The sequence below is a fragment of the Malania oleifera genome, chromosome 11, assembly GCF_029873635.1.
Source record: "Malania oleifera isolate guangnan ecotype guangnan chromosome 11, ASM2987363v1, whole genome shotgun sequence".
NCBI lineage: Eukaryota > Viridiplantae > Streptophyta > Magnoliopsida > Santalales > Ximeniaceae > Malania > Malania oleifera.
Window position 1 is genome coordinate 59880340 of NC_080427.1, and position 14970 is coordinate 59895309.

The window sequence follows — 14970 nt, forward strand, 5'->3', positions numbered from 1 at the left end:
CATGTCTTATAAAAGCTTGTCTATAGGATATCGTGCTTTTGTCTCTAACCTTGACAGGGTGAAAGTACCAAAGAACATTCAGGAAGCTCTAGAAATACCTAAATGGAGAGAGGCAGTCATGGAGGAAATGCGAGCTCTAGAAAAAAAATGGAACTTGGGAGTTGATAAATTTGCCGAGAGGTAAGAAGCCAATGGGCTGTAAATGGGTCTTCACAGTGAAATATAAATCTGATGGGACAGTTGAAAGATATAAAGCCAGGCTTGTTGCAAAATGATTCACACAGACTTACGGTATTGACTACATAGAGACATTTGCACCAGTGACAAACTTAAATACAGTACGGGCTCTCTTATCCTTGGCAACCAATTTAGATTGGCCATTACAACAACTTGATATTAAAAATGTTCTTTTGAATGGTGAGTTAGAAGAAGAAGTATACATGACTATACCACCTGGATTCAGTGGGAAAGGTGAAGAAAATAGAGTGTGTAAACTCAAGAAGTCCTTGTATGGGCTTAAACAATCTCCTAGAGCATGGTTTGACATATTTGCAAAAGTAATGAAGAATCAAGGTTATCAACAGGGGCAATCAGATCATACCCTATTCTTCCAGCAGACTAAAAGAGGTAAGAAAATAATTCTAATAGTGTATGTTGATGACATAATCCTTATTGGTGATGATACAGTAGAGATGGAGAGATTGAAGAAAGTTCTGGCTACTGAATTTGAAGTTAAAGACTTGGGACAAATGTTTTATTTTTTGGGCATGGAAGTGGCAAGAATGAGAAAGGGAATTAGTGTCTCTCAGCGAAAGTATGTTACCGATCTCCTAATTGAAACTGGCATGCTTGGATGCAAACCTAGCGAAACACCGATTGAAATGGTAAAGAGGGTTGAAGACTATGGAATACCAGTTAAAAAGGAAAGGTATCAGAGGTTGGTTGGCAAGCTAATCTACTATCACATACTAGACCAGATATTGCATTTGCAGTCAGTGTTGTAAGCCAACACATGCATTCACCAAAAGAGGCCCACTTAGATGCCGTATACAAGATCCTTCGATATCTCAAGGGATCCCCGGGAAGAGGACTCTTCTTTAAGAAATGTGAAAGTAAGGAAGTAGAGATCTTTACAGATGTAGATTGGGCAGGATCAGTGGAAGATAGAAAATCCACCACAGGTTATTGCACATTCGTCTAGAGAAATCTGGTAACTTGGAAAAGCGAAAAATAGAACGTGGTGGCTCGTAGTAGTGCTGAAGCAGAATTCAGGGCAGTTGCTCAAGGGATATGTGAAGGACTGTGGTTATGGAAACTCTTGGAAGAATTACAGGTCCCGGTGAAATTTCTTATCAAACTCTATTGTGACAATAAGGCAACTATCAGCATCTCTCTCAATCCAGTTCAACATGACAGCACTAAACATGTGGAAGTTGACAGACACTTTATCAAAGAGAAAATTGAAGAAGGAATTATCTGTATGATTTATGTACCTACCAAGGAACAAACTGCAGATGTTTTCACTAAAGTGTTGGGAAGACAGAGCTTTGATGATCTCATTAGCAAGTTGGAGATGATTAATTTATGATCCAACTTGAGGGGGAGTGTTAAAATCCTAAGTATTATTGTAAATAGTTAATTAGGAAAGTGGGTAAATGTGGGAGATTTGATATTATTCGGGAAGAAGATTATTTCCTTGTTTAGAATAGGGAATTGTATTATATAAAGATTGTGATGTACATATGAAGAATTAATTCAATAGAATTCATGAACTTCCGCTTACATATAGTCATGTATACTTCCTCTTCTAATTCTCCATTTAAGAAAGCATTTTTAATATCAAGTTGTTGTAGTGGCAAATCTAAATTGCCTGCGAAGGACAAGAGAACCCGAACTGTATTTAAGTTTGCCACTGGTGCAAATGTTTCAGTATAGTCAATGCCGTAAGTCTATGTAAAACCTTTTGCAACAAGTCTGGCTTTATATCTTTCAACTGTTCCATCAAATTTATATTTCACTGTGAAGACCTATTTACAACCCATTGGCTTCTTCCTTTTTGGTAGATTTGTCAACTTCCAAGTTCCATTTTTTTCTAGGGCTCGCACTTCTTCCATGACTGCCTCTCTCCATTTCGGTATTTCTAGAGCTTCCTGAATGTTCTTTGGCATTTTCATCTTGTCAAGGTTAGAGACAAACACACGATATCCTGTAGACAAACTTTTATAAGACATGTATTTAGACCAAGGGTATTGAGTACATGACCTAGTTTGTTTTCTGATTGCAATAGGTAAATTGATATCATTGGGTGCAGGATTATCAGAGGAAGACTCAATTACTAGATCGGGATTGAACATGGGCTCATGGTTATTCGGAGCCATCACCGGTTCCAACGCTCTTGGTGCCTCAGGTATGAGATTCTCCCTATCCTTTGTTTTTGGCTTTCTTGAGTAAACGAGTATGTCTACGTTGTTTTGCTCTCCTGTGCCTCCCCCTGAGGGTAAGTGTTCTGTTGTGTTTGGCAAGTCAGGAAGTAATGCAATGGAAGGTTCGATAGATGGGTCAGGGAATGGAGTAACCGGAGAGAATGACGCAGATTCAGTAGTAAAGAGATCAAAGAACCGATCTTCACTCCATTTCTCCCCCTAAAGAGAGGGCTTTGGGAAATAAGGAGTGGTTTCAAAGAAAGTGACATCAAGACTAACGAACAGTCGTTTTGAGACCGGATCATAGCATTTGTAGTCTTTCTGGGTAGGCGAATAACCAAGGAAGACACATTTAATGGCACGAGGATCCAATTTATCATGATGGTGTGCATGAACATGAACAAAAGCACTACAACCAAAGATTTTCAGCGGGAGACTGGAGGGGAGTTGAGAGGTAGGAAAGTGTTCCTGGAATTTTTGAAAAGGGGTGACAAATGAAAGTGCTTGACTCGGCATTCTATTAATGAGATGTGTGACTGTAAAGATGGCATCGCCCCAAAAATAATGTTTCATGTTGGTAGTAAACATTAATGCCCGGGCTACTTCAAGTATATGTCTACTTTTCGTTTAGCAACCCCATTTTGTTGAGGGGTATCCACACAAGAACTTTGATGAACAATCCCATTATCTTGACGATAAGTTCCCAGGATAGTATTAAAATATTCCGTACCATTATCAGTACGTAAAATCTGAATATGAGTTTGGAACTGTGTATGAATCATGGAATGGAAACTGATGAAAATGGAGCGGACTTTAGTTTTGTCTTTCAATACGTAGACCCAACAAGGATGAGTATGGTCATCAATAAAGGTAACAAACCATTTTGTATTGGTACAATTGAGGGAACGTGAGGGACCCCATACATCATTGTGAAACATAGTAAATGAGCGAGATGGTTTGTATATGGATGATGGAAAAGAAGTACGACGATGTTTGGCAAGCTCACACACTTCACATTGAAACTCAGAAGCCATTTTATTTGAACAAATAGAAGGAAACCATCGTTTTAAATATTGAAAATTGGGATGACCCATCCTTGAATGCCATAACAAAAGTTCACTATTTCTAGAAGTAGATGCAGATTCACAAATTACAGTATTACATAGTTCACTCAAACTTGCCTCCTCAAAGTAGTAGAGTCCCTCATACGCTTTAGCAGTGCCAATTGTCTTCTTCGATGATAGGTCCTGAAAAACACAATAAGAGGAAACAAATTTAGCAAAACAATTTGAGTCTTTTGTTAACTGACTGATGGATAACAGGTTGCAAGATAACTTGGGGACATGTAGGACAGATTGTAAAGTTGAAGAATTAGATATGCGAATATTTCCTTTTCCAGCAACCGGTGAAAGAGAGCCATCTGCAATTTTCACCCTCAAATTCCCGGCATATGGTGAGTAGGATTAAAAACATTGATAAGACCCAGTCAAATGATCGGATGCACCCGAATCAATTATCCATGGAGATTTGTAACTGGATGTAGTATTTAAAGCTGATAGATAATTACCTCGGTGAGCCAAGGAACCAGAGGAAGACTGACCCGATGTTTGAATTGATGAAATCATCTTATATAGCTGATCCAATTGTTCAGGACTGAATGCACTACTGGGAGAGGTATTGGTGTTTTCTCCTTGCAATCTTTCAGTTGATCCGTCAGTGCTGGCCTGCTACCCACGATTTTTTTGGTATTGTCTCGGCTTCCAATCCGCCGGTTTTCCATGAATCTCCCAGCAGGTATTTTTTAAATGACCTGTTTTTCGACGATGTTCGCACCATAATTTACCTTTTTGGGGTCATTGACTAGGTCCCCCTAGGCCTTTTGATACAAGAGCCGAAACATCCGGCCCAGCGTGTCCAGCGTGCCCATCTAATTTTTGGGCGGATACGGTTACGGGGAGGTCTAGCCTAGCAGGTTCATTTTGAGGCCTCAGCATCACACGCCTCCTGTTCTCCTCCCTCCTAACCTCTGCGAAAACCTCTCGGGTTGAAGGAAGAGGTCGTCGGCCAAGGATCCGTCCCCTCACATCGTCAAGCTCTCGGTTTAGGCCGGCAAGGAACTCGAAGACCCTCTCGTTTTCGAGCCTCCTTCGGTATCGTGTGCTGTCGCCGGAGCACTCCCACTCCTTGTCGATGCTCAGATCGAGCTCCTGCCAAAGATGAGTCATGTCCATGAAATACTCGGTAACGCCTCTCTCACCTTGCCTCATCTGCCACAATCGGGTCTTGATTTTGAAGATTTGCGAGTAGCTTTCAACGTCGGAGTATGTCTCACGTACAGCTTCCCAAGCTTCCTTCGCTGTTGGCAAGAACAAGTAGACTTTTCCAATTGATGGCTGCATCGAGTTGATGAGCCAAGCTGTGACCATGGAGTTTTCAGACCTCTGTCTTTGCAAGGCTACAATGTCGGTAGGGTCTGGTTTCCTCCGCTCACCAATAAAATAACCTAGCTTTCCTTTTCCCTCAATCACCAATTTCATGGATTGAGCCCACTCATGAAAATTTTTTCCGTTTAATTTTTCCAATGAGAGTGGAAAGGCTGTGTTATCCAGCCCATTCAAACCCCCAACGGATGCGGCCTCTGAGTCACCATTGATATTTGTAGAAGAGGTAGAGCATCTGCTGTTGACGGTGTTGTTGGCCATTGTTTAGCTAAGGTTGAGAAACCCTAGCTCTGATACCATGAAAGCATAAGCTATTGAATATTTTCTACATTACTTTGTTCATATGTACATCCCAATATATAATACGATTACCTATTCTAAACAAGGAAACAATTCCCTTATTGAATAATATCAAATCCCCCATATTTACCCACTTTCCTAATTTGTATATTATTTACAATGATACTTGGGATTGGGATTTTAACAATATCTGAGCTACGATTGCCAGGGGGTTGTGGTTTTGGTCGTGGTGGCTGTGTTTACTGTGAAGTGGTTATTTATTGTTTGCTTATCTCTTCTCGTGCAATTGGGCTGCGCGTGTGAGGGAGTATTGTATTTTGATATACATTGTTGGCCCACAACATAACCTCTGAAGCTTCTAGGTAAAGTGGTAACCTAACACTTAAATTAGTCTTATGGCCTGAAACTAACCCAAAAATCTGCAAAAAAATGAGAATATTGCAAAAAGAGCTGCTGGAAAGAAAAGAATCGTATCAGATGAGACATGATAAGTCCGTCCCTACCAACAGCAATGCCCTGGACAAGACACCTATCAATAGCCCTCTTAATCATCTTGTCAACAACCTAAAAGGTACTAAGTTGAATTCATTAATCAAATCATGCCGAGAGATAGCTATAACATTACAAAGTTCAATTTTTTTTCAAGATCTAGGTGCAATTCTCAATTATTTTGGAGAGGTTCAAGTGTTTGGAAATCAACTCATATTACAACATTCCTTCATATTAACATTTAGTAAAAATTTTCTAGCCAATTCCAACTTGAGATTGAAGCACCATAAAAATTGTAAGTCTCAACTAAAAAGGTGCAAAAAAGCATGCCTTTTGTACAAATACATAAGCCACAGTGTGTAGTTTGTTCGCTTTTTTGGGATTTGGTATTTCAGATTGAGCCTCAAGGCGTTTTAGGCATGCTTCTTCTTAAGGCGACCCTCAAGGTGAGCCTTGATTCGGCCTTTTAAAACATTGCCATGGATTGATGAAGTGCTGTAGAATGCTCAGGTAAGAGACAATTGTTTTTTTATAGAAAAAGAATAAATTTCATTAGAAAGAGAAGGATTTACAAAAAGCAGCATAAGACATCTTTCGTCAAAACTCTGGAAAAATTCAGAAAAAAGATACTGAAAAGAAGGTAAGAAGAAATCAGAAGATCCAACATACAGTAGAAAACTTGGCCAGAATCATTCCAAGATTCTAAAAGTCCAGTAAGGTACAAGGAGTATAGGGGCATAAAGTGCTCTGACAGGCAGATGGGGGTAGGTATGATCTGAATTTTCAACATTCAAAGGAAAAAGGGAAACTGGATCAATTGGCAGAGGGTACTGAGTCCAATGTGAAGGATAAAGGATCTCATAAAGCCAAAAAGCCGAAGCCCAGTGAGGAGATTGGGCTTGGAGAGCCTAAAGAAAATGAACAAAGCCAAAACTCAGTATTAGAGGAGGCAACAGAGTTAGATTCAGGGTTTTGGGCAGGTGGTTTCAGGCCAGCCAAACCCAAAATTTAAGCCTATATTGGGAGAACTTGAAGGGGACACACATAAGCATCATTATGCAAGTAAGCAAGGGATGAGAGTGATTCAGGTATGGAGATTGCTTTGGAAGTTTTAATCCTGCTGCTGAACTGAAAAGATCTGATTTGTTGAGTATGGAAATAAATGCTGCTGGGCCTTCAAATAGTTGTGGTGCCTACGAAGAGTAGATTTATTAATATTGCTGATTTTAGACCTATAACTTAGTTTCTAGTATGTGTAAGTTTATTGTTAAAGTGCTAGCTAATAGGTTGAGTTTTGTGCTTGATAATGCTATTTCTAAGGCTCAAAGTGCATTTGTGGGCATTGGCTGATTGCAGATGCTATTTTGGTTGCTAATAAGGTGGTGGAGGACGTCTAGAGGAGAAAGGAGAAGGGGATTATTTTTAAATTTGACTTTGGAAAAGCTTATGACAAGCTTTAGTTAGGATTTCTTAGATACAATTTTTTGTTATAGAAGGATTTAAGGAGACGTGACATTATGGGACAAGGTGTTGCATTTCCATGTTGTCTTTTTTGTTACAGTGAGTGGTGAACCTAAATCTTGGTGTAGTCTGTTGAGGGGTGTAAGACGAGGTTTGGGCCAAAGATTTCTCACCTCGTGAAAGGTCATGTAGCACTAGTTATAACACACTAGCTTAACTAGTTTGTAGATGAAAATATTCGCAACCATTGAATACAAATTAAGCGGAAGTAATAAACAATTCGAAGCAAATGGGACACGCAAGATAAGTTGTAAGGCAATGAAATTCATTATTCACATCTTCGTAAGCTACATGTGTTAGGAAGGGAGGCAAGTAAGCTAAACATATTTACAGTAGCTAGTGAGCTTTTCAATGATTGATGAAGCTCACCTCCCATCTTTCTATGCTATTCTTGCTCTATCACTATGAAACATCAAAGTGACCGAGGAATCATATTCACTATTTTCACTAGGCATATCCTACTTGAAGTATAAAACCTACACTAGTATTTACTTGATGGTTATGGATCCTATCCACACAAGACAAGTGGTCAAGGGCAAGCATAATGCCCTAAACAAGCTTGGATCGTGACATTCTCCCCCACTTATGCAGTCGACGTACTCATAGATGCTAAGTACTCTTCAACTTTATCTACTAACAGCTCCATATCTTCCGCTAACATCTAATTGATTTCTTCATTTCCGACGCCCTTCCACTTCACTAAGAACTCATGCTATTTCTTTCGTAATGATGTGAACTCTTCGTCTACAAGGATATCTTCAACTTCTCGCTTGTTGGTTTGTGATGTCTTCAGTAGTGCTCTAGAGAATACAGGTTGGACCTTCAATGTAAACGATGAATATTTGAGGCAACTAACGTGAAACACATGATGCACTTTCATCCAAGCCGAAGGATCAACCTTGTAAGAGGCTTTCCCAACGTTGGCCAATATGAGGTGCTTCATATTTGTGACATTCTTCTATCCTGGCTTTGTAGTGACTTGATTAGTTCTAGATGGAGTGTAACAAGCACTAAGTCACCCATGTTGAAGTGTTACAGTCCCCCTTGATATGCACACTTCTTCTTTTGCTTCAAAGCTTTCTCTAGGTAGGCTTGTGCGCACTCTACATTTTGTTTCCATTCTTTCGTGAAGATTTGGACTCTTTCCTTTGTGTTGGTTGTTCATTATGTGAAGTAATAGTGGTTGTTGGCCTGTAACAAGCTCAAAAGGACTCTTATTGGTTGTCGATATCTTTTCGGAATTGAAACAAAACTGAGGCATGTCAAGTAGCTGCACTCAATTCTTATGGTTGGAGGTGCTGAAGTGGCACAAGTACTACTCTAGTAGCCCATTGAATCACTCCATCTATTCATATGTTTTAAATAGATAAAAAGCTCTGAACTGGGGATTCTAAAAATTTTTATCTAGAAGTTTTGTGTGAATCTTGTGTCTTGTCACTAATACTGTCTTGGAGAACACCTTAATAATTCACAAAATGTTTAAAAGACAAGTGTGTTGTCTCCTCTACCAATTAGCACTTTGTTGCTAGTAAGAAAGTACCCGTACTTCGAAAATATGCTCTAATCACCCAACTCTGGGTAGGTTGGTGATAAAGCTAAGTGAGACACTCTTCCACAGTTTTGATGGTACTTGAAGAGACTCCAAACTTTCAACAGCCCTACATGCAGTCTTCTTCTCCTTGACTGTTGCTGGCACTTGAGATCATGAGACATGTCCAGGTATACTCAGCCACTTCATCTCGCAGCTGTGGCTTGTAATACCTTTGCTTGAACTGTTCCAAGGTATGATCTCATCCTGGGTGGCTTGCTTACATAGTGTTGTGATGCTTTTGCAATAGTGTCTTCCTAAGTTCACTCGAGGAAAAGAGAATTGGTTATCATGTGTCAACCATGATTTTAAATAGTAATAGCAGGTAGTTTAGTGTAATTATAACAAGTATAGTGAGAAGTGGGATTAGAGGAGGTTATATAACGGGAAACAGGTGTAATGGTCGTGAGTTTTTTTCAAGTGCGCACGGTCTTATCTAACTTGTAACATACTAGCAACCATGCTCTTCCTTCCATTGATTTACACTTTTACAGCAAAGCATATGGCAGTATTGCATTATCAATGTTTTTACTAACAACACATATGGTTTACAAAATACTGCACAATGAGAAATTTTAATTTGATTGATAGATGCTTTAGGAGGTAGACTTCAAAAAACTTGGATTAAGGTAGTAGAGAAGGATTTGGTGGTCCTCTAACGTTCCACAGATGCTGCCAAACCTGAGCTAAATTATGGGACAATTCATATTGATTATTCTAGGTAGTGTGACTTTTTTCCTTGCTGCCGTTGTTGAACTCGATTGCTGTTTTTTTGTTTTTGTTTTTTATCCTTCAAAATTTGGTCACTCTTGGCCTGTGTTCTTTGTAGGCTTCTGTTTCTCCCAGAGTTGTGACTATAAAGCTATTTAGCTCATAACCACTGATTATATTTTGTGCTAATAATGACTTGGGGGAAAAGGCCAATTCAAACCATGCACATATAGAATATGTGCTGCAAAACATTTTGGGCAATGTGGATGGGTTGATAAACAATCATGTAAATCTTTGATTTTGATTTGTTCATCCTAGTAAGTTCATCATGTAAATGTACTGATACCTAATAAATGATCCTTGTATGAGCCGAGCAGATTCTTAATGTAGAACAAGCTGTCATTTCAAGTCTGTTTTCTGCCCATTTTGGAAGATATTGTGAGTCAAATTTTAGATAAAATACAATTTCAGATTGAAATGCTTGTTTTCTTTAAATTTTAAGGCCTCTTGAGTTCAAAGCTCAAAGTAAATGATCCGGGGGTATATTAACATCTAAAATTTGACATGCAAATGAAATCAGCAATCATTTTGAAACATCAACATTCGAACAGAATAAAAATTACTGTTTCCAGTATATTGTGATGTATACTTTATAGAATTGATAGGTATCACAGAAAATGAAACAAGATATAATATGTGGATCTTTGGATAAAAATGCAGCGACTCAGAACCACAAAACAGAAATAAAATGACCCAGAATTACTATAACTGAAAAGAGAAGCAGAAAAACAGAATAATTCTTCTATTGAAACAAACTACAATAATTCAAGGCATATGCAATTATAGCAACATGGGACTAATTAGACAAATGTTCACTGCTTATTTATTTATCCTCAAGTATAGTTTAAAGGGAAAAGGTACTACCAGAAGTAAAGCAAAATGTTGCACTGTTTGATTTGAAGAAAAAACAAATCCTGTGAAGTGTTCAGTTAAGTTTGGCAGCGATGGAGGCAGGGGTCTCCGGGTTGAGGGGGTATGAAGAGGGGAATTTTGTTTCAACTTTATCTGAAGACAAATATCTGTTCATCATTTTCTTATAAATAGAATAGATAATAAATTATTATGAGACTTCTAAGTTTGTGTTTGGGAGCATTCATTTCATGCGTTGACTTGTGTTGATTTGGATGAAGCTCAGTAAACTTGGATGTGCACTGAATTTTACTGAGATTCATCCACATCCATATATATCTAAATCCAAAATATGAACTTTAAGTTTCTAAACATGTGGTAAAGTTAGATGTTGCTTGTTCTGTAAAATATTTTGGAACTCTGAGAATGATCAAAGGGATTTTTGAATTTTCTTAAGATTATTAAAAAGCAATAGTTCTGGGGTGGGGATTACAAAAAAATCTGCTTGGAAAATGCTGTAGAACAAGGCTCGCCTATGCCATGTTAGCGTTGTTGGGAGGGCATAATGTATGCAACCTTTCTTTCAAAAATACAAATACTTTATTAGATTTCATGACAAATTGTCCTGTCAACTTATCTTGCTCCCTGCATCTGCATGTACTTTGTTGGACTGCTGGGGTTCTTTTACTAATTTGCTTGACACACAAGAATGGAATGGGATGAAATAGAATTGATCTTTATAATTTATATATTATCCATGTGGCCCATATCCATTTCACTTCCTATCTATTCATTCCAGCATACCAAACATTGGGTAAGTGTAATTAGTTGGATGTATAATATGAATATGATCTATGATTGATCCAACTGGAGGGAAATATCAATTTGAGTTCTCTGTTGTCGTTCCTCTTGCAGCTTAGTGTGAAAATGTTTAGTTCTTAGTTTAATTTGAAAGTCATATATTTCAATCACCTCCTTAATGAATTCCACTATTTCAGTATGGATCGAGATGACTAATGACTTCTACTTGTTCGTTTCCTGTGAATGGCTCTGAGTAATTTATTAGGAGCTAAAGACCTGCATGATGACATTTTGAGGCTGGAATATCTGCTTAGATTTTTCTATTTTTTTTTTCCTTTTTTTTAAAACTAACCTACTGCCTTAATTCATAAAAATAAGTTTCTAATGAAACTCTGCAGCTATGTTTTTGAATGTTTCTGTAAAAAAAAATTTGTGTTTCTTAATTGCTTTGGTTCTCTCCCAGTCAAATCTGTGCTTAATGATGGTCATTGGGGAAGTAAGCCATCAAGAAAATTAGTTATTGTAGAATTTTGGAAGAAGTTCATAAAGAAGATTGTACAGAGCATGGAGATGCTGATGATGATGATGGATTTTTAAGTGACTGCAATTTCTGAGAGTTGTCCTTTGTTTTTCTTTTATGTTTTTTTTTTTTTTTCTTTTTTGGGATAATTTACTTTTTTTGTTTACTTTTTTTTGTAAATATTTGTATTCCTTAGTAGTAGGGTAAATGCCTTACTTTGCTTTCTACTTTTCCTTTGTAATCATCTTAAGTCAAAACTAAATGTATAATTTTGATACTTGTAGTAGCTATCACAAATGACTCTGTTGTGAAGGATTTCCTGCTTTCCTCATATATAAGTATTTGATATTTGAGTTCAGTCAATATGCTTAGAAATTTTGATTTGAATTCAATCAATCATATAATTTTTGAATTTGAGCTTGAAACAAACTCAACTGAATTAAGCTTCAATCCCACATGTTATGATTTTATTGGGATGTGTGTGGGTGTGTGTGTGTGTGTGTGTTTTTTTTTTTGGATTCAACAATTGATTACCTCTTGATCATAATCGCATGTTTTTCAAAGAAGATGGCGAATCAGCGTACTCGGTCCCATTATCCGACCTTAAGTATTTAAATCTTCTTCCTGTCAGGTTTTTCACTTCAACCTTCCAAATTTTAAACCCAACAAACGTATTTGATTTGTGACTCATGAAGTAAACCCAGATATTCTGTGAGTAATCATCAATGAAATTACATAATACATATGTCCACCCTTTGATGCAACTCTAATCGGGCCTTAAACATCTGAATGCACATAATCAAGAATACCCTTTGTCCTGTGTATAATTGATTTGAACTTTGCTCCGTTCTGTTTTCCAAGAACACAAATCCTGCAAAATTTTAGACATGATTTCAAGCCCTTCAAAAGTTTCCTCTTGTGTAGTTCTTTCATGCCATGTTCCCCCATATGCCCAAGCGCGCATATGCCACAAGTTAGTCTCATCTGATTCAACATTTACGGCTGTAGCTCCACCTACAATGGTAGTTCCATGCAATGTGTAGATATTTCCATCCAGTTTCTGTCATTTCATTACAGTCAGATTACCTTTCTATACTGTTAGAACTCCACATTTGGACTTGTTATTAAAACCATTATAATCCAAGCTACTGAGTGATATCAAACTCTTTCTCGACTCTGATATATGTCTTACATTACACAACGTTCTTACAGCATCATCAAATATTTTTATTTTTACATTTCCTATGCCAATGATCTTGCAAGAAACATCATTATCCATAAGAATTGATTTAGAATTCACTAACCTGTAAGTGCTGAACCACTCTTGTTCGGAGTCATGTGATAAGAACATATTGAGTCAAGTATCTAAGAGTTCGTTAGATTATCCGACCCCGCTGAAACTGATAGAACATCACCATCACTACACGTTGAATTTCTTTCTTGAACAACATTTGTAGATTTTGAAGTACCCTTATCTTTCTTAGAATTCCCCTTCTTCCAATCCGGACATTTTGATTTCACATGCCCCTTTTTAACGCATTTGTAACACCGAATTTATTTCTTTTTCTTGGATTGATTTCGGGATTTCTGACTTGATCCATGTTTGGATTTTCCTTTGCCTCGCTTGTTATTACCCTTTACCACAAGTTCTTCTCTTTCATCACATATTTTCAATCTTTGATGAAAATTCAATAAAACACTTGTTACCTTTTCAAGATAAAGAGTTTCTTTTTCCCACGTAAGAGTGGTCACAAGATTTTAATAGGTATGAGTCGAGGGCAAAGAGTTTAACAACATCAAAACTTTGTCGTCCTCATCAAACTTAACATCAACTCTCATCAAAGCACTAATAATTTGATTGAAGGCATTAATATGTTGATCTAAGATTGATCCTTCCACCATCTTAAGCTAATACAAACGTTGCTTAAGAAAAAAATTATTATTAAGAGATTTGAACATGTACCGGTTCTCTAACTTTCGCCATATAGCCGTTGGAGAATCCTCCTCCATTACTCAATAGAGTATTTCGTCGGCCAAACAGAAGCGTATTGTAGAAGCGGCAAAAGCTTGCAATTCTCACCATGTTGCCTCATCTATTCCATTTGGTTGAATACCAAGTAATGTTTTTCCCATTCATTGTTGTACAAGAATATTTCACTCTCCTTTGCTATAAACCAAGGTTCCCGGTTCCATCAAATTTGACGATGTCAAATCTTCTAGAAGATGATCTCGATGCCATAACAACAATCTCTTTGATACCAATTACGTTGGTAGCTAGATTTTAAATTTTACATTAACAACATATAAATAAAGGCACAAAGAAACTAAGCTTGCCTAAGATTTGGCCAAAAAAAAAAAAGAAAAAAAAAAAAAACAGACCTCTTCTGAAGCTTTAAATAAATCTATATAATCCTAAATAGTTATTATATTAGGTATGTTGTAATTAGGCCTTCTTTTTTTCGTAGATAAGATTATCGTTGGTTTTTATTTTTATAAAAAACTTTAATTTGACATATATTTTAAACCCTATGAAGCAAAAATGTTGCATTCAAAATTGACAAAAATGACTAATCTTTGCAAGTTAGATGCCATGATTTAGGAACGAGGATTTTGTTTGAAAAAGAATATAATAAAATGAAAATGAAAATATTTTATTATGTTTTCTACTTAAATAAGCTTTACTAAAAATGAAAATTTATTGTAATGTGATTAAAAATTAAGAAAAATTATATATTAACGATTTTAGCAATCAAATATTTGTTAACTTATTCCCATTTTTCTTTTTTAATTTCTTAATAGTCAAACATGAAAAGGTATGTAGATTTTTTTTTCAATGTTTCTTTTTCCCCTAAAGTTTATCGGAGAAATTATATGTGTTTGTGTGGACAAGGATTTTGTTTGAAAAAGAAAGAAAAATAAAATAAAAATTATATCTATTTCTCTTTGTATTTTCTCTCTATATAAAATATTATTTAAAATTTATTCTAATTAATATGATTAAGAATTAAGAAAACATAATGTTAATTATGTGAAAATCAAAATTTTAATTATTAATTTGTGAATTTATTTTTATTTTTATTTTTACTTTTCTTGATAACCAAATATAACTAAATACATTATTTCAAATTTTGCCTTTTTTTTTTTTCTATATTACAAATTTATCATACAATTTCAAAGTATTAATAGTTTTAGTTAATCAACTTCAAATTGTTAATCAACTTATTAAGTTATATATTCATCGATTATTTTCAACTTTAAAAAATAATT